General features: G+C 33.6%; 1 long non-coding RNA gene and 1 pseudogene across 2 annotated transcripts; one reads left to right on the top strand and one right to left on the bottom strand.

Annotated features, from left to right (window-relative positions):
* Nucleotides 1–15,817, top strand: part of LOC110659810 (serine/threonine-protein phosphatase PP1 isozyme 3-like) — a 41,718-nt pseudogene extending 25,901 nt beyond the window's left edge.
* A 4,863-nt stretch (nucleotides 15,818–20,680) lies between these two features.
* On the bottom strand, nucleotides 20,681–25,444 carry LOC110659813 (uncharacterized). 2 transcript variants are annotated; one of them, XR_009150715.1, is made up of 3 exons: nucleotides 25,141–25,444; nucleotides 24,251–24,404; nucleotides 20,681–21,228 (listed from the first exon to the last, which is right to left on the bottom strand). It is a non-coding gene; the product is annotated as an uncharacterized LOC110659813 (long non-coding RNA). The 2 variants fall into 2 exon arrangements; XR_009150716.1 differs by lacking the exon at nucleotides 20,681–21,228 and adding an exon at nucleotides 22,333–22,663.
* Between the last annotated feature and the right edge of the window lie 425 nt (nucleotides 25,445–25,869).

Raw genomic sequence — 25,869 nt, 5'->3', positions numbered from 1 at the left:
TATGGCTACCTCTGATGACAGTGAGAGAACTAGACTAATTTACCGACCCAGATCGAGAATATCGATCGTGTTGACCTCGAATCGGTCGACCGATATAATCGGCGAACTGACTTCGGGCGAGAAGACTGTTAATTTCCCTCCTGTCACTGGTGACCGCCCTTCGAAGCTCTTTTAGCTTCTCACCACACTGGGTGTTCCGATAGCGGCTCGGTTCCGAGCGATAACAGTGATGACAATCTCTCTTATTTTCATGAGAGTCATAGTCACCCCATCTGAGCTGTACATCTATCCAATGTCGATGGCCGGTCTCCTGATCAAACACATCTTTTGATTCAGCCACGAGACCAGGCTTTGACATAGGCCTTTACTAGATAGGATGTACCACCGATCTCTAGAGATCGCCTAAATGATGTAATCTAACCTTTAATGTAATCCGATCTCTTGAGATCGCCCAAATGATGTAATCTGACCTTTAATGTAATCCGATCTCTTGAGATCGCCCAAATGATGTAATATGGCCTTTTGGAAATAAAATTTTATTTTGACAATTATCATTTTGTTATTATTACATTGATTATTTTTCGATCTCTGATATGTTTATCCGATCCGGTTCCTAACTGAACAGTCCTTAACCGATCCGCAATTCCAAACAAACACCTTAATCTGTCGGTCCTTTAACCAGCCGATCTCTCCTTATTCAATTATGGAATTTTCGGAATATTCATGAAACGTGTCAGAAAAAGCTAGCGAATCTCGCTAACCGATGCGCCGCTTGGGACACCGTGAGCATTAAATGCTCAGACGGGTATAAATAGGGGATGGGTCCGCCAGTTGCTCCCTTATGTCATTTTTAGCCTTTCGTGAGCGATTCCAAAATCCTCTCGTTTTTTCAAGTTCTTCCGACACCGATCACACTCCGGTAAGGGTTTTGATCTTTCTTTCAGTTTAAATTTTCTCTTTTCTTTGAAAATGAGCGGCGCCGAGGGGTCAGAGAGCGGCAAGCCCCCCTTCTGTTCAGATCTCGTGGTCATCAGATGAAGTAGAAGTGGTCGGACCAAGCGGGCGACCTGAACCTCCTAGGACCTCCGTTCCAGCCCGTGGTCAAGCAGCACCCTCGAGGCAAACACATTCTTCAGGGAGAGAAAACCTCCCCATGGACGAGCTGCCATCAATCCTTCAAGAAATCGATCTGCAGTCGTTCAGCCAAGAGTATAACATTCAACCCGATTCATATGAACTCATTAAGTGTCACGGCGATCTTCGAGCCGATCACTTCTTCGAAGAGAATGATATGATCATGGTATACGAAGAGCAATTAAAAGCCGGGCTGCGGTTCCCTCTTGACGACTTCTTCAAGGAAGTTCTAAAATTTCACCAAGTGTGCATAGCTCAAGTTCACCCGAACTCATGGCGGATCCTAGTAGCCTTCAGAGGCCTTTGCCGAGCCAAAGGACTCAGTCCTACAGCTAAGGTGTTCGCCGAACTACATACGCTAACTCGTTGAAAGGACGACGAGTATTGGTTCTTTTAGGTGAAGCCACATTGTGGGCTTTTTACCGATCTGCCTTCCTCCCTGAAGAATTGGAAGAATCGCTTCTTTATTCTGAGGAGCAAAATTTCGAACGGCTTTGAGGGTTTCCCACGTAGCTGGCTGCACCAGGGTCTCTTACTTCCGAAGCGCATCACCCTGAATAGGGAAGAAGGCCTAATGGTGATGGAACTAAAAGATCAAGCGGCCCGACAGAAGTTCTCTTGTTTAGATGCAGTGACGGCCGAACTGCATCATTGGACAATGGAGTTGATTACTGGCGAGAAAACGCGGGCTTCAGCTCTCTGACCTCGGATTCGGTACTTTCTATATCTCTGATCTCTGAACCCTTAGTGAACTCACTGACTTTTCCTTTGCGCAGGTATGGCGGGCGGTGAGGGTTCCAAAGAGAGCCGGAAGCGGTAGAGAGAGCTCTCCAGAAAGGTGCGGGAGATGAAGAGGCCCGAGGCTTTAGACGCCCAGGCATGATCCCGGGGAAATGCAAGGAGGCTCGTTTCAACCCTCGGGATCGCCGATCCCTGACATAGAAGTGGTCCGGTCTCCTCCTCGTCAAGAAGAGCCGCCACCACCCCCTCTAGTTGCTTCGAGTGCGGAAGGGGGTCCTTCCCAACCCACGGCGCTCAAGTACTGATCCATTCCTTGGAGAAGAACCGAACTGTTCTGGAGAATCCGAGTTTGGCTAAGGTTTTGGGGGCCTCCATCTGCCTTCGGGAGGATCGGGATAGGCTAACCCCGAACAATCTCGATGATATCCTGACCCAAACTATGAGCCTGAGCGTGGAGAGTTTGGTGAACCAACACATTGTCCAGGAGAAGGCTCACCGCTTGAGGTAGGAGGTCGAGAAGGTGGGTCAGGAAGCTGCTTCCCTCCGATCTCAACTTTCGTCTGCTCAAAACTACATATCTGAAATTGAGGGGCGGATGAAATTCTACGAGGATAAGCTGGCCGAGCAAGCTCATGTTCTTGAAGAGGTTCGGGCGCTCTGAGCCACTGAAGTCGCTCGCCTCACTGAGGAGCTCAAAGCAAAAGAAGAAGAGGCAGTGACAAGGGAGGTCGGTGCTTATGTGAACGCTCATGGGGATCTCTTAGCCGAGCTCAGGAAGCGTTATCCCGAGGAGGACTTCTCCTAGATGGTGGACCTGGCTCCCCAAGACGGAGAGGATAGCGAGGAGGAGGCCGAAGGTGATAGAGGGGGTAAACAAAATGTAGAACAGACTGGGGGTGATCCTCCAGCCGAATGACTTGTATAAATTTTTAATTTGAAATGAAATGAAGTTCCTTTTTTTTAATGACTGAATGAGATCGGAAAGTATCTAAGTTGCATGAGCGCCTGATTGTCTGAACATATTAGAATAACTTGAAAGCAATTATTAACCTATGTATGAGAGATCGATAAAACTTTGTAGACATGAGATCGGCCTAAACCGAGAACAAACACTGAACGGAACTTAAGATTATTAAAACTGGAAACCTGATCTGAACACTTAAGATCGGAAGCACTGTTAAGCCGGATTAAAACTTTAACTTTATTGAACAACTATCCACAATATTTATGAATGGGGAATCGGATGGCATGAAGACCTAATGTTGGTTCAATTTCGTTTGACAAGAGAGATCGAAAATGTGATTGACTGGCCAAAAAACTTGGTAATTGATTCGAGAGATCGGATAGGATTTAAATGATATGGAGACTTAGTATTGATTTGATTCCTTTTGAAGAGAGATCGGAAATGTGACTAACTGGCAAAGAGAGACTTGGTGCTGGGGATCGGTTTCAAAGTTTATTGATTCCAGGGATCGGCCAAAATATGGTGTCGACAATGCTTATTGTGCAAATCTATTTAGATGATATCATTTTTTGTGCTACCAACCATTCCCTTTGTAAGAAATTTTCTAATATGATGAAAAGTGAATTTGAAATAAGTATGATGGGCGAACTTACTTTCTTCCTTGGATTGCAAATCAAACAAATGAAAGATGGAATTTTTATAAATCAGTCCAAGTACATAAGGGATATACTAAAGAAATTCAAAATGGAAGATATGAAAAGCATTAGAACTCCCATGAGCTCAACAGTCAAATTAGAGAAAGATGAAAAAGGTAAGGAAATAGATAATAAACTCTATAGAGGTATGATTGGTTCTTTACTCTACTTGACAGCATCTAGACCAGATAGGGGTGGCCACGGTTCAGGAACCGCTGGTTACGGTTCCTGAACCGCCGGTTTAGGTTCAATGAAATCATGAACCTGAACTAAACAGCCAGGAGACGGTTTGGAAGATGGTTCCTGACCGCCGGTTCCGATTTGAGCCCCGGTTTAAAATGGTTTGAAGGGCGGTTCGAAAAAGAAAGGTTCAAGACAATTTGGAGAACGGTTTGGAAGCAGTTTATGGATGGTTTAAGGGTAGCTTAGACAAAAAAAATTAGAGAAAAATTTTATTGATTCAAAATTTAAGTTATATTTATAAAAATATTTTAATTTTTCTTAGAAATCTTTCAATCAAAATAAAATAAGAAAAAAAAAGAAAGAAAATAATTTATCTTTAAGAAAAATTTAATAAATAAAGACTTGAACTTGATTAAAAAAATAGAGATGAAATATTTTTTTTTAAAGAAATTAGCAAAAAGTGTATGAACTTATTTTTGCCTAAATATCTCTTTAGGATTTAGAGGAATAAAAAATTTTAGTTCTATTACTTGCCCTTTTTTAAAAATTATATAATAATTGATAATTAAAAAGTATAAAAGAGAAAAAAAAAATAGAGGGTATTAGAAATTTTATTGAGGATTTAAAGCAACAACAAAGTAATTGAGATAGTATTGAAAATTTCAGTAAGTATATAAAATAATAAAGTAGGAAAATTGAGAGAGTATTGAAAATTAAAATGAGTGTAGAAAATAATTATTTAGAGAATTTGAGAAAAATTAAAAAAATATTAAGAATTGAAGAAAATGCAGAGAATAATTATGTAGAGAATTAATGATATATATAAATGAATTAGGAGTGAGGTAACATATTTATTAAATTTTTTTATATTTAAATCGCCGGTTTAAAATGGTTCGAAATTATCAGTTCAATCCGGTTTGGAACCGCCGGTTCACGGTTCTTAAAAAATATGAACCTAAACCAAACCGCAGAAGGACGGTTTCGGTCCAGTTCGAAACTGGTTCTGGTTTTGACCGGTTTTAGTCCGGTTTTGACCGAATTGGTTTCAGTTCGATTTCGGTTCAAAACCGGACCGTGGCCACCCCTAAGACCAGACATTCATTTTAGTGTATGTTTATGTGCAAGATTTCAATCATGTCCAAAAGAATTTCAGCTTGTTGCAGTTAAAAGAATTTTTAAGTACCTCATTAGCACACACAACATTGGCTTGTGGTATCCAAAATGTGAATCATTTGATCTTATTGGTTATAGTGATTCAGATTTTGCTGGTAGTAGATTGGACAGAAAAAACACTTCTGTAACTTGTCAATTTCTAGGTCATGCATTAATTTCATGGCACAATAAAAAGTAAACTTCTGTTGCATTTTCTATAACAGAAGCTGAATATATTGTAGCTGGAAATTGTGTTGCACAAATTTTATGGATGAAACAACAGCTTGAAGATTTTGAAATTAAATTTGATCACATTCCCATAAGATGTGACAACACTAGTGCTATAAACTTGTCAAAAAATCCTGTCCAACGCTCTAGAAGCAAGCATATTGAAATTAGACATCATTTTATTAGGGATCATGTTCAAAATGGTGATATTCAAATTGAATTTGTCCCTTCTAAAAAACAGCTTGCTGACATTTTTACAAAGCCACTTAATGAGGAAACTTTTTGCAAAATAAGAAGAGAACTTGATATGACTGATGCTCTTGCTTAACTTGTAACACCCTCGTTTGCATAGCCTGGTAGATCTCACTGTTCCGGTGACCGGTGTCGGTCTGAACAATTAAGGGGATTAGAACCACATCTAAGACAACTAGATAACCTATAAACACAAATAATTAGTAATTGCCAATTAGTTAAGTATAAATAAGAAAAACAGAACATAAGAAGTTAAACGAGCCGAGAGTCACAGCGATGGGTGACCTTCTCGGGAACGACCGTGAAGTCAATTTAAACTCGAATTTCGAACGGTAAAATGTGACACTGCGGTCCTTAGGACCATTACGAACATAGTGGAAAAGAAAAAATCACGAAAAAGAACTGTTAATCCAGTCAAATAATTAGGTCAGAGAGCCAGAAGAAATATTGAATTATTTGCAAATCGGGTTGAACCGACGAGGGGCAATTTGGTCAATTGACCCCGAGAGCTGACTCCTGACCTAACTGTCAAATGAAATCGGAGAAAAGAAAATTTCAGAATCGAGAATTAAATTAAAGAACTAATAGAAAAATAAAAAAAAAAGAAAGAAAATGAAAAAGGTGTAGGAAGATGACATCATGCATGATGCCATAAATCCTATAATTAATAAATTAGATTAAATGGATTTTTGGGTCTTCCATAAGACAAAAGACATAAAGAAAGAAAAGAAAAAAAAAACAAAACACAAAAGTCTTCTTCAACCCGTCACTCTCCCTCTCCCTCACATCTCCATTGTTAAAACTCCATTAAAGCTTGCTTCAAGCTCTTAAATCCCTACTAAACCCCAATTTCTCCCATAATTACTACATAAAAACTTGTTTTAGTCACTTGAGAAGAGGATTGAGTAAGAAAGAAGGAAGGAAGAGGGGTGGAATTGAAGATTGAAATTCAAAGTTTAAGGTTAGTGAATTTAAATTGAAAATTTATGTTTAATATTTGTGTTCTTGGTGTAAGTAACTTAGATCTTAACTTAAAATGAAATAAAAACATTTATGAAGGACCAAACTGAAAATTTGGCCAACTAGGGTTACTATGCATATGTTTGAGGTTTGATTGAAATTAAATGGTAGGCAAGTTTGTATGGATGTGCTAATGAGATTGGTATGCTTAAATGTGGTTAAATGCAACAAGTTAGTAAGTTAGGGTTTTGGGACACTTAGGGTTAGAGACAAAAATGTGAAAAACTTGTAAATGGTGTCTTTGACCTAATGTGAAGTGAGAAATGGTCATTTGTGACCTAATTAAGTGTGTTAGAAGTGTTTGAATCAAAGCTAAATTCGGACAAAAATGAAATTTTACAAGTCCAATTGTTATGGGACCAATTGAGAATGAAAATAGACACTAAATGACACAATTTTCATTTAGGAAGCATGCCCAAAAAGTGACCAAAACCTAGTGAACAAATTGACCAAAGTTAGAAAATTGCAGGCTACCTTGTATAAACTGACCAAATGAACCGTGTTTGTTCATTTGGTCATAACTTGAGCTAGGAAGGTCTAAATGACCTAACATTTTACCAGTGGTTAGATGAAATATAGACCTAAAACTTTCATGAGGAACACAAATCCAAATTATGCCATTAACCAAGTCATTTAGCCACCCCAAGTTGGTGACCCAAAACTGCCAGCACCAAAAATTGCCCAGAATTCTGCGTTGAATCCAATCCGGCAGCCATGGTTCAAATGGCCATAACTTGAGCTACAAAACTCCAATTGGGGTGATTCAAAAAGGAGAATAAACTTAAGACATTAGGGAACATTTTCTATGAAGAAAGTTTTTCCAAATTCCAACAGTAAAATGACCAATGGAACAGTGCAACTTAAGACTCCAAAACTGAAAATTAGCAATTTTGCCTAAAAGACCTAAGTTTTGAGAAAATAACTAAAACCAACAAATTTAGTGACCAAAATGTGGTATGTGGGTGAAGTTGAAATTCCCATACCTATTAAGCCTTAGAAAGTCAACAAATTGACTTGAATAGTGTAGTGAATAGTAACCCCGAAACAAAAAATTTATAGAACGTCGAGTTTAGCAGATATTAACTAGATAAAAGTGAATTTGAATTTATTTTTGGATTTATGCTAAGTTATGGTACTGAAACACTGTGAAACTGAGTGTTTCAGCTGAAAAAGACTTGGAAGGTCTGAGAGACTGAGTCAAGGCCTAGAGGCGACTCACGTCAGGTTTGTGCACAATAAACCTTAATTGAGCATTTTGTCATTGAAAAATTGATTTAGTATAATTTATGAAAAATTGATGTTAATCATGAATTGTGTTGCCACCTTGTGAATGAAATTATGACTTTGGAAATTTATCGGATTTCTCATGAATTATTTGAATAAAATGTTTGAAATGGATTTTTTATTCACACTTAGCATGACAGTGCCTTAATACTCCTCCTCCATTCATGGGGTGAGATCGATTATTTTTCCTCCCTCTCTGGTTTACCGGTTGAGGTTGTAGATCGGATGAGTACTCATTAGCTAGCTAGCCACCTCCCTTATTGATTTCGATTAGTGGGGTTGTAGATTGCTTTGTCGTGGTGTACAACACGGCATTGATCGAAAATTTTGTGTCATTGCTTAAGTTGTGTATGATTTGGCAACACTTTGTTTATTAAATTATTTGATCAAATTGTGTTATTATGAGTTTTGATAATTTGTGAAATGTGATTGAGAAATATTTAAATTGTGTTTTGTCAATGAATGATTTATGTATTGTATTTTAAAATTTTATTGTGCACCACTGAATATTTTTATACTCAGCGATAGCTTATTTTGATAAGAGCAAGGAGAAAGCAGCAGAGTGAGCTGCTATTGAATTGAGGACCACACTTATATTTTTGTACGGGTATTGTTTTATAACCTTGTAGTTATTTTGATGTAAATATTGCTATGTTTTATGTATCAATGTAAAGTTGAGCAGTTATATAATAAATTATAATAATATTATTTTTGGAATTTCTTTTTGTAAATTAAGGTTTGTATTTGTGAATTTCACACTTTATGCACTGTGAATGAAGTTATGAAATATTTTGAGATGATAAACTTTGATTGGATTGTGGAATTGAGCTGACTTGAGATTATTTGGAGGTTGAGAGTTGAGAAAATTATTGGAAGTGTTTTTTTTCAGGTATTTGAAGAACTGTTTTCTCCAAATACAAACGGAACTCTGTCAAAATTTTTATAAGATTTGCGAAAAAATAAAAATGGACAAAAATTTTTACTAGTTTATAAGCTTTGAATAAATGATTTTAATTCCTACCAAAATGCTCACCACTTCCAAAATGCAAGAAAATAGTTTTAAAATCCCTTGTAGTATACTTAATGAATTATCGGTAGGTGAAGTTTGGTAGTTCATTAGGTATTCTACGGGAACATGTCATGCTTTACAGAGGGGTAAGGTGTGACATAACTTTTGATGCATACTTATGTTCCTATATGAAAATGAAGTGATATATGTTAGATTGTGGTGTTAAAAATGTGTTCTGATATTTCTAGTGCAATTTAAAAATTTCTGGGTCTGATATGACGTGAACAATATTCTGCAGAATTTGATTGCAGTGGCATACTAATCTGTTTACTAATTTTCTTGTTTGCTAAGTGCTTTACCACTGCTCCTAATTCTTCGTTGGCAAATTGGTAGTCAAGTCTGATTGTACTAAAATTCTAAGATTATTTTTCTTTTCTGAGCGCCTATTCAGTATTTTTAAAAGTCAAATTACTTAAATACCCCTTTATTTAAAGCATTGTCTCATTATGTGTTTAGAGGGGCACAATAGACTTTTCATATATTAATTTCTGGCTCGGGACTCAAAAATTTGCAGAACCATCAGTCTTCTCTGCTTCTCCACTGATGCACGGTATCAATCACTCTATAAAATTTCCATTTATGTCTTTTCAAGTTTAAATTTCAAAATTTTTCCTTTTCCAACGCATCCCAAAATTTGATTGAACCCATCCCTTCTCCATTGATTAACCCGTTTCATTCACAACCCTCTCAACCACCACCTCCTTTCATTTTCTTTAAAAAACTGCCGAAACCCATTTGCTCTATCACAAAGCTTTCTTCTCGCATTCTTCAAAACAAAAAATCCCAAAAATTTTTCTTACTCATTCCCCGACATTTCACTCTCTCTACCGAAGGAAATCACTCAAGATTAGTTCTTTTTGGTTTAAGTTTTTCGATACATTCTCTCCTTCTCTCGCCTTCACTAATTATCGTTTGCTCTACAAGTATCAGGTATTTTTTTTTTTGCGACATTGTTGTGGTATTTATCTTCTTATATGCATTTTCAATTTTCTTGAAATTAGTTAATGGGTTTTCTTATTTTGAGCATTTCCACGACAATAAAATGCATTGTTTGTTAAAATTGTAAATTTGTTGTTGATATTCTCAAGAACCCTAATATCTCTTACTGTCAATCCTACATTTTTTTCAAATACATGACATTGTGTCAAAAATGTGTTGATATACTTCTAATAGTTATACGTTGGTTGCTCACATTGTTTATTTTGTGAACCGAGTATCATCTATCCCTACTGCCAACTTTTTCTGATTTGGTCATGGCACGGTCAAAAGGAAAAGGAAAGGAAAAGGTTACCACACCCTCATCATCTTCAGATTCTACCAATGTCAGTGTCCCTGCATCACTCCTCCACAGAGAGAAGCTCCTCTAGTCATTGGAAAATCAAAAGAAAAGTCCAAGAAGAGGACTAGTGAGCCTATCCAAGAAAAAGGTTCTAAGAAGAAAAAGACTTCAAAAGCTCCAATTGTGCTTATGGAAAGGGCCATTCATGAACCAAGGTACATTCACTAGCTTGCTTTTAATGAAGTCTCTGTTCCTTTACAGTCTCTGTTTAAATATCAAAAAAGGGACAAATTATGCTCTAATACTGAGGGAATATATATGGATTTAGTTCAAGAATTCTACTAAAATTTGAGAGTTGATGATGCTAAAAGTGATGAATCTTTTAAGGTTAAAATGAAAGGAAAAGTTTATGAGGTGACAGTAGAAAGGTTAGCCAAAGCCCTAGGCATCCCAAATAGTGGGAATAGAATCTATTCTCACAAAAAAATATTTGCTGTTGGAGGGTTCAATAAAAGAGATTTTGAGGCAGAGGTATTTAAAGGAGAAGTGAAAGATAAGACTAGCATCACCCATGCTCACCAACACATCAAAATCCTTCATAGCTTAATCATTTCTGTGTTGAATCCTAGAACTGGTAGTCCAAACTATTTAAGCACACTTGATCTCTGCATAATTTGGCATATTGTGAATGAAATTGAGTTTAATCTTGCCTACTTTATGCTGAAACAAATTATGAAATGAAAACCACCTTACAAACTACCCTATGCCCATCTTTTTAATGGCCTATTTAGAGACTTTGGGATATTCCTGAAAATTGAGAAACTTAGAACAAATATGATCCCAATTACAAGTCTACAGAAAGATGATGATGGCAGAAAACTAAGGTTTGAACAAGGTGTTAGTTCTAAGGATAGTGCAAGTGGTGCTTTTGATGTTGAAGAAATTCTGGAAAAAGTGAATAATTTAAGGCAATTTTTTGAGATTAAATTTGGAGAAATACAGAAATTTAGATCTTTTCAAGATGTTCTTATGAATGCACTTGATTCTAAGATTGATGGAACTTTGATGATGATGTATAAAATTGTGGATGAGCTATCCAAAATCAAAGTTCATTTGGGTCTTTCAAGCACTAAGAATTTGGTAGCAGATCTATTCCTTGGACTAAAGCTTCTTTTGATTTGTCTCAGTGACTATCTTCACCCTTTTAGGCTTGACAGGTTTATCACTTAGGGTTTGTAGAACTTCAGTAGCCATTGCAGTTCCAGGTGTTAAAGGTACAATAGAGCCAATAACTAACTTAAATGCAATAATCGATTTCGCAATAGGCTTTTTGCGGATGGTTTACAGCTTCTTCTTTACCTTTTTTATTCCTCTTTGCATTGCTTTTGCCTTTAGCAGTGCGGAGAAGCAGAGTGCGTAGTTACGGCTCGAGCGAGTCACTCATGTCATCTCCATTTTCTTCTTTTTCCTCTTTCCATTACCATCATCAGATTGGCTCAGAAGCAGAGTCACTCATGTCATCTCCATTTTCTTCTTTGCTGCCTCCTCTTCCATTACCATCATCAGAAGAAGAAGAAGAAGAAGAATCTGATGATGGTAATGGAAGAGGAGGCAGCAAAGAAGAAAATGGAGATGACATGAGTGACTCTGCTTCTGAGCCAATCTGATGATGGTAATGGAAGAGGAGGCAGCAAAGAAGAAAATGGAGATGACATGAGTGACTCTGCTTCTGAGCCAGAACCACAGACTCCTGCTTCTCCTGCACCTGCTAAAGGAAAGGCAAAAACAGCTAAAGAGGAATAAAAAGGTAAGCAGAAAGAAGAAACTGGTAAACCATCTGGCAAAAAGCCTATTGCAGAATCTGACACTGTTATTGCATTTAAGTTAGTTATTGGCTCTATTGTACCTTTAACACCTGGAACTGCAATGGCTACTGAAGTTCTACAAACCCTAAGTGATAAACCTGTCAAGCCTAAAAGGGTGAAGATAGCTGCTCCGAGACAAATAAAAAGAAGCTTTAGTCTGAAGGAATAGATCACCTTACTGGATGCTTACTGATTTTATTTTGTCTGATAGTCTGTTTCTTAGTTTGCTACTCTGTTTGCTATTTTTAGTTTTAGTTTTTTGGACATTAATTAGTGTGCTATATTGTCTACTATTTTGTTCACTGCACTTAAACTGAATTTTGGTTTATACACATGTGTATGTTTTCTCCCATGTTCTTTTGATGCTGACAAAAAAGGGGAGAAATGAATGAGTGATCTTGTTGATATAGCTTATGAAAATATCTTGTTGATATAGCTTGTGATTAATATATTGTTGATATAGCTTATTAAAATATCTTGTACATATTTAGTTAGTATTTTAGTCACACTTGTACTCCTTGTGACAGAAAATGCTTATGAATATTTCATTGAAATTATTAAGGGGGGGTTATTTGTTGATATGTGTTGATATAGGTACATACATAGGGGGAGTTATTCCCACATATACATTTATACACATACTCACACTTGTCAATTCTTACATGGTGATTCAATTGAGTTTTGTCATCATCAAAAAGGGGGAGATTGTTGACCCCATGAGCTCAAAGGAGTATAGATTTTGATAATAAGAAAACTCAACTAAAATCAAACTAACATTGTTTTAAGTGTTATGCTTCTCAAAGAACAAAGAAAAAGACTCAAGGAATTCATGATGGATTTGTGCTTTTAAAGAAAGGATGGCATTTTAAGATAACACAGGATGAATCAAAGGAGATAAAGGAAGAAAAGGTTACCTTCCAAAGCTACATTGAAGATCAAATTTGAAGGTACATATAGTATAGAAGTTAATTTTAACTTTTAGGATTGCTTGTGAAAAGAATTGATGAGTAGAAGCCAATGATACTTATTTTTAATCTCTCAATTTTTTTTATCCTAAGTTTTCAAAATATCATCAATGGCCTAAAAGCATGATTTGGTGTAAAGTCTTAAAGTTTTCAAAGTTATGCAGAAAAGCTTTCCTGATATGTTAACTGGTTTGCTACCTAGTCTGGTATGCTAACTGGTTTGCTAACTGACTCAACTTTGCACAACATCGCAGAAAAAGATAAAATAATGGTTATTTTCTTGAAATTTGAAATTGTAACGTTCAAATGAGTTCTCAAATGGTCAGAAACGTTCCAAAGCTATAAATACACCTATCCTTGGCCATTTTGCACTTAATGAAAGTCTCTCTACTGTTCCTAACCTTTTAAGATCATTAAAGCTTTCATTCAAAGTGCTCTAAATTGGTTTTATTGCTCATTATTGGCTTACCTACTCATCTCTTCTTTATAGATTTTATTGTATTGAGTGAGATTGAGTTTTAAACACTTTCTTATCATTTATGAGAGGTCACTCAAGCACCTATTGAAGCTTGATTGTGAAAAGTGTTTGGGATAACACTTAGTAGAAGTGTGAAGCTACTTGTAAAAGCTTTGGTGAGAAGATTTGTAAAGGGCTTTTGTCTCTTGCCTTTAAAAGAGAAGAATAGAGGAGTGAAGACTCAAAGTGGGATCTTTGAGAGAGTGGATGTAGGCTAGTGGAGCCGAACCACTATAAAAATTCAGTATTCAATTTTCTCAACCCTTACTCTTTACATTTATGCATTTTAATTTTCTGGTTGAAGTGTTTTTTGCTGAGATGAAAATTGATACTGTTTACTATTGACTCTGCAGCAAACTGAGATAATTTGTTTATTGTTGAATCTGCTGATATCTGATATGATTTGCTTACTGCTATATTTGCTGTCAACTAATATATTCTATTTACTGCTCTTTTTGTTGTGTTGTGATTTTATTCAGATTACTGAAATTCTTACTGAATGTCAATATATCCTGTTAGATCAGTATACTGAATGCTTATGAGCCAACTTTGTATCAACTTATCAATTGAGCAGTATTGCACATATTTCACAGTAGAAAATTAGGTTGAACCAAGCTGCAATTTTTCAAAAGTTTTGAGCAAGAATCGAAAAATTATTTTAAAGTCCAATTCACCCCCCTCTTAGACATATTTTGGGACATCAAGCTGTATGTTTCATTGAATAATGGTATGTTTATATACATGTAAAATAATGCTCTCGAAGCTATTTTAGAAGAAATCTCTATGCTATCCTCCAGTATTTACAGGTGATTCTAATTAATTTACAACAACTTGTAACGCTATTCTTAGCTGGAATGAGCAACATGTGGGAGTGATTGATTCTCTGCTGCTTCGATGTTTTGAGAGAAATTGCAAGGCTGAATTGGGCCTAAGGAAGAATGGAGTTGCAGAACTGAACTAGACTCAAGCCAAAGCCAGATGGGATTGTAAAAAAATAACAGCTGGTCCACTTTCACCTATCTCATACACATCTTTTAATCTTGTCACAGTCCTTGCAAATCTATTTCTGCTCTAGCTTCCTCATACCCTTTTTAAAGATTTTTTTTTTATCTTTTGTTGTGGGTGTTTCAGGAGACATTCATGGCCAATATAGTGATTTATTAAGGCTTTTTGAGCTTGGAGGTTTTCCCCCTCAAGTCAATTACTTATTTCTAGGGAACTATGTTGATCATGGGAAGCAATGTTTGGAGACAATATGCCTTTTGCTTGCTCATAAGATCAAATATCCAGACAACTTCTTTCTTCTGAGAGGAAACCATGAATGTGCTTCTATAAATCGGACACATGGATTTTATGATGAATGTAAACGGCGCTATAATGTGAAGCTTTGGAAATCCTTTATTGACTGCTTCAATTGCCTTCCTGTTGTGGCTCTAATAGATGATAAAATATTGTGCATGCACGGCGGTCTTTCTCCTGATTTGACAAATTTGAATCAAATTAGAAATTTACTTCGACCAACTGACGTTCCAAACACTGGTTTACTATGCGATTTGCTCTGGGCAGATCCTTGTAGAGATGTTAATGGTTGGGGAATGAATGACACAGAATTTTCCTATACTTTCGGTCCTGATAAGGTTTGAGAATTATTGGCAAAGCATATTTTAGAACTTGTCTGTCGTGCACATCAGGTCATTTACTATAGCTCACCTCCTTTTCAATGTTTATGTTTCTTCTCTTTCTGGCCGCTGACATGATTCTCTCTCGCTTCTTTTTTTCTTTTCTTTTTTTGGGTGTTGTGTGGGTTTTAGGTTGTGGAGGATGGGCATGAATTCTTTGCAGTAAAACAGCTTGTCACTCTTTTTTCAGTTCCCAACTATCGTGGTGAATTTAACAATGCTGGTGCTATAATGAACTTAGATGAAAATCTGATGTGCTCCTTTCTGATTTTGAAGCCTACTGAGAGAAAACGTAAATTTATGATTTGCAATGTAATGTGACATTGCTGATTTGATAATGCTTATGTTGTTATGCATCCCATGTTTTTATTTATGCCTTTTGTGTTCGTTTGTGGCTTCTTGTTTTGTAACTTCTTCTTGTCCCCAAGTCAGTTTCCTTTCTTTTTTGATTCTGTAAGTGCAAGCCATTTTCTCCATATTAATGAAGAATATGCCTTGTTTGGATGCTTGTGGAATTGAGTTCAATGATCAAACTTTTCTCCTCTAATAAAGATTGCAATTGGCCAGGCCACCGGATTGAGCTGCACTGCTAATCATTACATTAATTATTTACTTGTGATTTATGAGAAAGGTTGTAATTTTGGACTCAGTAATGTTATGAGTCCCCATGCCTATGAGTATTCTGTTACAGTTAGCGAGTTATGATAATACCTTCCAAGTCTTCTGTCCAAAGACCTGGGTGAGTCAGGATTCATTTCATCTGCTGAATTCAGGTTCATACATTGACTGCAACCTTGCTAATTCGGCCTTGAATATGGAACATGTTTAAGCAGTAGCATCATGGATTTAAATTGTGGTCACCACAGCAATAATGGGGAATGGAAACAGAAACGTAATCGTAATGGTATTACCATTATGTAATTTTTTTTTTTAAAAAAATTAACAAAATCTATAAAAATAATATATATTTAAAGATATAAGTAAGATTAAGAAACACAACTAAATAATAAATATAAATATATCAAATGAATACATAAATTAATCCATCAATTTAGCATAAAAAATATATATTTTTTTAATAAATAAGGCAAATAATTCACCATTTAAATGGACATAGATTACTCTTTTCATTTCAAATAAATCTAAAATAAGGGAAGATTTTGTAAAACCAGAAAATTTTAAATAAAAAATAGAGAGAAAGTGACAAGTGAATTATTAAGATTATGTTATTGTGATTGTGATATGTGAATTTTTCTTAAATTTTACTTTAATTGCGATTGGGTAAATAGTTGTTATTTTATTTGGCTTCTAGAATTTATTAAAAATTATGGCATTGTAATTTTTATAAGTTTTTTTTTTTTAAGATTTTCTCTTGTTACTCAACTCAATTTAACTAAACCTTTATTCAAAAAATTATAGATCGGCTATATGGATTCTCTTTCTCTTATTATATTAAAAAAAAAATAATAGTCATAATTTCATCTGTCTCCATTAATAATTTCAATTTTGGAGTGGATAAAATCAAAATTTCATATTTAGTTTTACCGTCTAATAATTTCACAAATATATTATTATTCCAAATCTTTTGATTTAATAGTTTAACAATTTAATACAATAATTATTGTTTTAATATTTAGGGTATTTTAAAAAGTAAGAGTAAATGAATTTAACTATGAAATTATACTTTATTGTCCCTTGTAGCAACCCAAGAGAGGGATGAATTGGGTTTTAATTATAAAATTAAAAGTTAAAAGAAATTTAAGAAAAATAAACATAAAGAAGGGTAGAGAAAGAATGATGACACAAGAAATTTATAGAGGTTCGGCTATTTCAAGCCTACGCCCTCTCCTCAAGGCCCTCCTTGAGAGTTAACTCCACTAAAATTCTTCTTTAGGTAAAGAACAAACTCCTTACAATCATCACAAGAGCAAACCCTTGCTCTTTTATAAATCTCTTTACACTCAACAACTATTTAAAACTCTATCATACTCAAAATTACAATAAATGCTCATAACAACTTTGAAAGAACTCTCAGAACAAGAAAATTACAGCTCAATTATCAAGCTCTCAATAATTAATTATGGTAGCTCAAGTTCTAGAGAGAGAGAAGAGAAAAAATCTTTTTAACACAATGAATTCCCAAAACAATAGTTGTTGTTACGCATTTCGAGTCATAAATAATGTCTATTTATAATTTTTCTAAGAAAATGACCATTGCAGATGCATTAAATGCAAAACTAGTCATTCAACCACCTAAAGCTCTGCTTTATCGAGTTGCAGAAACTCAGATTCGGTTGTCGAAGTTATTTATTTCGGCTATCGAATGTTGGAGTGACAAAAAATAACTTTTGAAAAGTGACTTTCGGCTGCCGAAGTTCTCACTTTCGACTGTCGGAGTGCTCTCTCTATAAAAGGGTTTTTAACACTTAAAAACCATCATTTAAAGAGTGAACTTCGGCTTTCGAACTTTTCACTTTCGGCTGCTAAGGTGCTCTCTAGACAGAAAGTGTCAAAAGGGTACTTAGATTTTGAAAATGCATAACTTTTTTACTGAAACTCGAATTTTCGATCCGTTTGAACCGTTGGAAAACTAATTTGATAAATTTTTCAATGAAAACACTTTCAAAAACAAATTTGCATTTCTTAAATGTGAAATTTTCATTTTACTCCCCCTTGGTAAAAGAAAAGTTATAACTAAAGACACTAAGAAATTAAGAGTTTTAAAAAACTCATAACTTTTTGATCTGAACTCGGATTTTTGATCCATTTGAACAATTAGAAAGCTAATTCAATGTATTTTTGAACTAAAACACTTTTCAAAATTAATTTTGTATTTTTGAAAAATTTATTTAATTTTTCCTTGGTAAAGAATTAGGTGAAAACTAAATTAAACAAGATTTTCTTAGTACCACCTAAACTTGAGCCAACACAATTAATTAAATGAGATTTATAAGATATAAAAATAAATAAAAATTATATTGTCGGATCCCATAAATGTTTGTTTTCTTATCCTGCTCTTCCTTAGCCTTTATTTGATGTAATTTGACAATTTTGAATCTACGGCCTATAAACTCAATACAAACACTTTCAAAGTATATTAGTAGCACACTAATTATTTATTATCATCAAAATATGGGTTAAGACATCTAGGTCTAATAATCTCTCCCTTTTTGATGATAACAAACAATTAGTGGATGAGAAAAATTAAGCATAAGCAAAGTGTGTGTTTTTCAGAAATTCTCCCACTTAATGTACTCCCCCTTTCAAAAATAATTTGTGCCTTAATAAATAGAATTTGAAAAGCACATAAGAGAGGCTTTGAGTCAATGAATGCAATGCCGTAAATCCTAGGTCAATGATGATGCAAAGTTATTACTATATCAGAAACAATGCAGAATATGTATTAAAGGATTACCAAGAAACATCATATAATTATACTTAAAACATGTATCTCACTAAAAGGCATGTAATCATTTATATATCATATTTAAAATCTAAAATTTGGAACTATTCATGCACTAGCTATATATCTCCCACTTTTGGCATTATCAAAATACACTCTAAAAGGAAAGACATATAAAAATTATGGTATCATTCAAAAGCTTACCACCGTGCCAAAAGCTTAAACTTTTAGCATCATTGTCAATTCAGTAAGCATAACATTATTAAGGTAACAAACTAGCTTAGTATTATAAAATCAATTGTGAAGAGATAGAAACACATGACAATGAATAAAGATTACAAGAACACTTCATATAATGGCAAACTCATAAGTGCATTTCTAAGACAAGGCATTTTAAGGATAACTTCAGCTAAACAGTTTACATTTGAGCACAAAAAGTAATACTATTAAAGTGGTTATATGTTAGCTAAGCAAATGTACATAATTTACTTAATTTGAAATTGAACATGAGTATAATTGTGTTATTGAGACACTCAAAACACATGTATAGTATATGCTAAATCTAGAGGCAATATACTAAAAAACTATTCTCAAGAATAGCCCATAAAGAGCTAAAAGACTACAATACAAATTCAGTAATTTCATTTGCATAGAACTTGTAAAATGATCATAGGGTCTATTCAAAGCAACAATAGAATTTTAGCAAATAACCTTCATAGAACAATCAAGGAGAACAATTTAAATTAATGAAAAATGGTATTGTGATCATATGCAGCCAAAAATAGAAAACTAATATTTTGTTCATGTAAACAGTAAATATGTATGTAACATCATAAAGCAAGACCATAATAATTTAAAAAATCTTTTCTTTTTGAGCAAAAGAAACTTCTAACACATAAAAATTTTAGAAATATTGAGACAAATCTTAAAACATTAAAAATACATTAATTGAACAAGAATTTTCAAAAAGCATATATACATTCAATCATCACAATTTCAAGCATCAAAGTTATCAAGCTTGCCTAATTCTCTATTAATGAAATTGAACATATCTTTTCACAAAGGTTTTGTAAAGATATCAGCCAATTGGTTATTTGTATCAACAAACTCAAAAACAATATCACCATTCAATACATGATCACGTATAAAATGATGTCAAATGTCTATATGCTTGGTTTTAAAATGTTGTATGGGATTTTTGGCCAAATTGATTTTACTTTTGTTATCACAGTTAATAAGGATGTGATTAAGAGACACTTTAAAGTCTCTCAATTATTGCTTGATCCAAAGTATTTGGCTACAACAAAGACCCACAGCCACATATTCGACTTCGGCTATGGAAAGTGCAACCAAGTTTTATTTCTTGCTACACCAAGAAAATAAAGAGTGTTCTAGGAGTTGACAAGTACCTAAGGTACTCTTCCTATCAAGGATGCTTCCAGCAAAGTCGGCATCTGAGTAGGAACACAAATCAAATGATGCATTTCTAGGATACCATAGATCTAAAAATAATTTACCATTCAAGTATTTGAGAATACATTTAACAGCATGCAAATGAGACTCTTTAGGACATGATTGAAAATGTGCACATAAACATACGGAAAACATAATGTCCGGTTTACTAGCTATGAGATATAAGAGACTATCAATTATACCTCTATAAAGCTTTTCATCAACCGATTTTCCTTTTTTATCCTTGTCAAGTTTGATGTTTGTGCTTATTAGAGTTCTACTTGGCTTCCTATTCTCCTTCTCAAACCTCTTGATCAATTCTTTAGTGTGTTTGGCTTGGTTGATGAAGATGCCACTTGATTTGAAGCCCAAGGAAGAGCTTGAGTTCTCCCATCTTACTCATTTCAAACTCACTATTCATGGTATTAGCAAACTCTTCACACAAACACTCATCAGGAGCATTAAATATAATATTATCAATATATATTTATACTACAAGGATGTCATTTACATGATTTTTAACAAAAAGAGTTGTATCAACTTTTCTTTTTGAAAAACCATTTTACAAAAGAAGGTTACTAAGCCTTTCATACTAAGCTATAGGAGCTTATTTTAAACCATACAAGGCTTCAGTCAATTTAAAAATATGGTTTGGAAATTCATGATTTTCAAAACCAAGAAGTTGCTCAATATATACCTCCTCATCAATAAAACCATTTAGAAAAGCACTTTTAACATCCATTTGAAAAAGTTTAAAATTCATAAATGATGCATATACAAGCAAGATTCTAATGGTTTCTAATCTAACTACGGGGGCAAAGATTTTATCATAGTCAATGCCCTCCTCTTGGTTATAGCCTTTGGCTACTAACCTAACTTTATTCTTAGTTATGTTTCCATCCTCATCTAATTTGTTTCTAAACACCCATTTGGTGCCTATGGATGGATGGTCCTTTGGCCTATGAACTAAGGTCCAAACTTTATTCCTTTCAAATTGATTGAGTTCCTCTTGCATTGCAAGTACCCAACTCTCATCATTGATAGACCATCTACGCTCATAGGTTCTATTTGAGAAATGAATGCAAGGTTATTATATATATTTCTAAGAGAGGATATAGTTGTTACCCCTTTTGATATATCACCAATGATTAGGTCCTTAGGATGATCCTTCTTGAATGTCCAATTTTTAGGTCGATCTTGTTGAACTTCTTGATATGGAATTGGTTGACCCTGTTGCTCTTCAAGCTCAACTTGATCAAGTCCCAAGTCCTTCAAGGGATCTTCCATGTGTTGATCTTGATTTCCACTAGATTGAGGATCTTTAAGAGTTAACTCATCAAGATTACCTACAACATCATCATCACAAGAAATATTCTTTCTAGGACCAAAGGGGTTAGCTTCATCAAATACAATATGCATTGACTCTTCAACAACTAAGGTTCTCTTATTGAAGACTCTATATGCTTTATTAGATGTAGAATACCCTAAGAAGATACCTTCATCAGTTTTGGAGCCAAATTTATCTAAATTATCTTTAGTATTCAAAATAAAGCATTAACAATAAAAAAACTCTAAAATAACCTACTTTAGGTTTCTTGCCATTCCATAGCTCATGAGGGGTTTTCTTCAAAATAGGTCTAATCAAAACTCTATTTGAAACATAACAAACCGTATTAATAGCTTCCACCCAAAAATAAGTGGGCAAGTTATATTTATTTAACACTGTCCTCTTCATGTCTAAAAGAGTTCTATTTCTTCTTTCAATGATACCACTTCGTTGAGGAGTCCTGGGAGAAAAAAATTATGAGTGATTCCTAGTGAGTTGTAAAACTTATTAAATTTCCCATTGTCAGATTTTCTACTATGATCACTCTTAATAGAACAGATTTAAAAACCATTTTCATTTTGAACCACTACTAGAAAAAGGGAGATTTGAAACCGAATATTCGGTTTCAAATATTCGGTTTCAAATAAGTGAAAATCGGAATTTAGAAACTGATTTGAAACTGAAATATTCGGTTTCAAATCCGTATGTTTCTAATTAAATTAGACACGAAATATAACATTTGTTTCAATTTCTGAAACTGATTTCATCTTTTTCAAAGTTTACAAGCTACATTATTTCGGTTTCAAAATCTGTTTCAACTTAGAAACTGATATTTTCGGTTTCAACTTATCTGAAACGAATTTCTGTTTCCAATCGGTTTTTAAATTGTAAACAAAAATAAAAACATTTTTTAAAATTCTGTTTTAAATCTGTTTGTAAAATTATATTTAGTTTGAAACTGAAAATTTTACTTTTTGGATTAGAAATGAAAATTCGATTCTAATCCGTTTCAAATTAGTAGAAAATTTTTATTTTTTTATTTAATACATAATTTCCTGCTTTGAAGCATATAATATAATATTAATTTTAAATGCTCAATATCACAATATTTATAATATCATACTATCAAATATCAATCAATATTATATATAGATATGACAATAAATAGTTATGAAAATAATGTACTGTATGAAAAAATAAAATATCATAATAACAAAAAAACAAGATACTTGTCATCAACAATATTATCACTCATCACCACTATCGACCTCTTTACCCTCATTCTGATGAGTCGCATTTGGAGCTAGGGCTTTAAGCTGCATACCCTGCATCTTTTGTGCCATCATATTTTGCATCATTTGTTATATGTGCTCCTCCAGCTTCTACTCGCGTTATCTCTCCTCAAGCATCAGCTCGCACTGTCGGTCTCTCTTGATTTTGAACTGTTAGACTGGCTAATGGCCTATAAATCAATTTAACTCAAAATCAAAATTTATCGAAATTAAATTAATCAAAATTAAATTTAAATCAGACTCAAATTAATCAGTTCAATTCTAAACTAAAATAAAAAAAATAATCTGATCAAAACTAAAATCAAAACTAAAGGCCCTGTAATTAAATAATTATTTTATTGAAACTTAAATTTATTTTAAATAAAAATTAGAAAAATATTATTATAATAAAAATTAAATTTACTACTTATAAATATGTCATTTTTCTGTTTTCATATTTTCTTTTTCTTTAATATTTAACTTCACATTATCTTTTGATTTTTTAAAAGTAGAATTGTCAAAGACAATGTATAATATTTATTGATTTTCAATAAAAAAATTTATATAGAAATATAATTCAATCAGTCTCGTTAATTTCATTTTCTAAAAATATTAAAAGGAAGCTGTTATCAATTTATAAATTGATTTTAGAGATAAAAAAAATATATATATATATATATATATATATATATATATATATATATATATATATATATATATATATATATATAATAAAAACTGCAACTCCTCTTACTTCTCTTTTAGTGCTTTTTGTCTCTCCTTATATTATTTTCAGGTCTTTTCATTTAACACTGAAAGTCTTAAGTTGATTATATGAGGTTTGATCTAATGATCAGTGACTAGTTAAAAATAAATAAAAAATAGTTTAATTTATTTTGATAATTTATTAAAAAATTAAGGAAAAAAAAAAGAGAAATAATGATGACAGTTTAGAAAAGTAAACCATAGTTGAAGTTAGGAGTATAAAATAAGATTTAGAAAACAGATTGCAAGGATAGAGAATCACCCATCAAGAGGATTTACAACACCAGGAAAATATTCTCCAAATGATAGTGGAAGATTATACCATCATTGACTAAACTTAGTGGAAGATTAGACTTAACCATTTATAATCTGAGTTCCAAATGATGAATTTTTCCTTTTTTAGCAATTTCTAGAACTTGAATCCATAAGTGCAGCAGAACTTTTACACGGTGATGAAGAACTTTCTTAAATAATCTTTCCTTCCTAGAAATTTCTTGTCCAGACCGTGTCTTGCGGACTCAAGATTGTAACGTGTTTAATAGGTTTTATCATACATCTTAGGTCTAGGCATCTCACCGACACCGAGGGTTTCCTAGTTGTTATACGCATTCTCCTACTCCTACCCCACTGCCGCTAAGATGCTAACAAAAGCTGGTCAATAATTAAGTTCAACACCTAATTGCTGGCTGCAATTTTTATTTACTTGTTCATTTATTATATGATATGTTCTGTCTTATCTGTTTTTTTTTTTTTTTATTTAGCAAACCCTAGTTTTATATTCAAGTGTGTGGTTAGGGAATGGTTTGTTTAACAATTAATAAGCTTAATAGGCAAGTGAAATCATGCTCTCCGCCTAAGTTTTTTTCTACTTGCAAATAATTTCTCTAACTATTACAACTAATTTTCTTTATTTGATTTAAAACTTTCAGTTTTTCTCTCTCTTCCAAACATCAAATAATTAAAGAATTCACTGGGTGGCATGCAAAACTGAGTGCAAAGGCATACTCTTTTCTAGTCGTCAATGTTCTTCATGTATTCCTTTGAAAGTTTATTCTCCATTATCAGCTGTTGTTCTTTGATGAGAGAATAGCCTGATTCAAGCAAAGCCTCCAATGTTTGTTGTTCAAACAGAACAAAAAACCAATTAATGCCATTGTACCTATATAAATATTTAGGATCAATGAAACTAGTCAAATGATGGAAAGCTGAAAACAAAGAAACTTTCAGAGAAAATGTTCATGCCGCATAAATGTTCCTTGTTCCATCTACTGCAGAATTCATTTTCTGGCATCAATAGAATCAATCTAAATCCTTACTTTAGTACAGAACAATTGTGTTACTAGCAATGGTGACTCGTAAAAGAATGGTTTTAAAGGAAAACATTATCCCTGCATTCCTACACCCAAACAAAAGAATGAAGGAAAGAAGAATCCCCAAAGAAAAGCGGGAGAGAAAAGAAGAAACCAGGAAGTTCATTACACTACCTTTGGGGGAGTAAACACAAAAAGTTCTCCATTCTTTCTTCGTTTCAGAAGGGTGTCACCAAGATTTTCAACACCTCTGATGTCGTCAATCCACGACAGTGGATCAAGAGTTAGACCATAAGCTTGTATATATAATTCAATGATTTTCATTCCTTTTTAGAGAAACTAATACCTTTAAGCTTTAAGGCCAAATTTACCAACAATATCTTCTTACACAACATTACACCAACAATATCTTCTTACACAACATTACACAACTAGAAACAAATTATTCAGGAAAACCTGATCCATTAAATATTGCAAAGCACAGCTAATCAAAATCTAAAAATCCTCGTTTTTCTCTTAATTTTCTTTCTATCACAATTTCTCAGCAAGCAAACAGAGTAAAAGCAAATAAGAAAGTAAACCCACAGCAGTAGCAGTCAAAGGACCATTTACAGAAGCGAGTGACCATTTCTAAGGATTCTGCTCGGTAACCGCCGTGGATCTAACAAAAAAAAAAACTCGCTTTTGAAATTGAGAGAAAAATCTGGTTCAAGTAATTGTGGAATCCAAAAGAGAAACATCGCCCAGGTTCCTCGATGAGGATAAAACGTGAGGATCCCTGGTGAACATTCTCGGAGAGCTACGGCTAATAGTCGCCATTTGTATAAGCTCTGAAAGAGAGGGAAGAAAGGGATCGAAGCTTAAAGGAGCAAGGGGCGGGCGGTGGAAAACAGAGGAGTGTTTTAGGTTTATTAAGTTCACCCAACCTTAAAACTACGTAGTTTTGAATAAGAATTTAGACATTTTTTTTTTGCTATTTTATTTGTTATTTTAAATATTAAGAAAATATTAATTATTTTTTAACTTTATTTTAATTATTATTATTTTTAATATATTTATTTTTTTACATATTTTTACATTTTAATGATATTATAAAGAAATTTTAATTAATTTTTAATATTATTTTTATAAAATGATATTATCTAATAATTTTTTGAAACTTGACTTTAAAATTTATTAAATAAAATATAAAATAAATAAATTTTGAAGTCAAAAGCTATCGATTTTCGTTTGTGTAACTAAAGAAATTAGAAACAGATAGAAATCGGTTTCTACTTTAACTTTAAAATTTAGTAAATAAAATAGAAATTATAT

Source organism: Hevea brasiliensis, chromosome 8, assembly GCF_030052815.1.
Source record: "Hevea brasiliensis isolate MT/VB/25A 57/8 chromosome 8, ASM3005281v1, whole genome shotgun sequence".
In the NCBI taxonomy this organism is placed as follows: Eukaryota; Viridiplantae; Streptophyta; class Magnoliopsida; order Malpighiales; family Euphorbiaceae; genus Hevea; species Hevea brasiliensis.
Note: the sequence above shows the minus strand (reverse complement) of the source record. Positions and strands in the feature narration are given on the sequence as shown.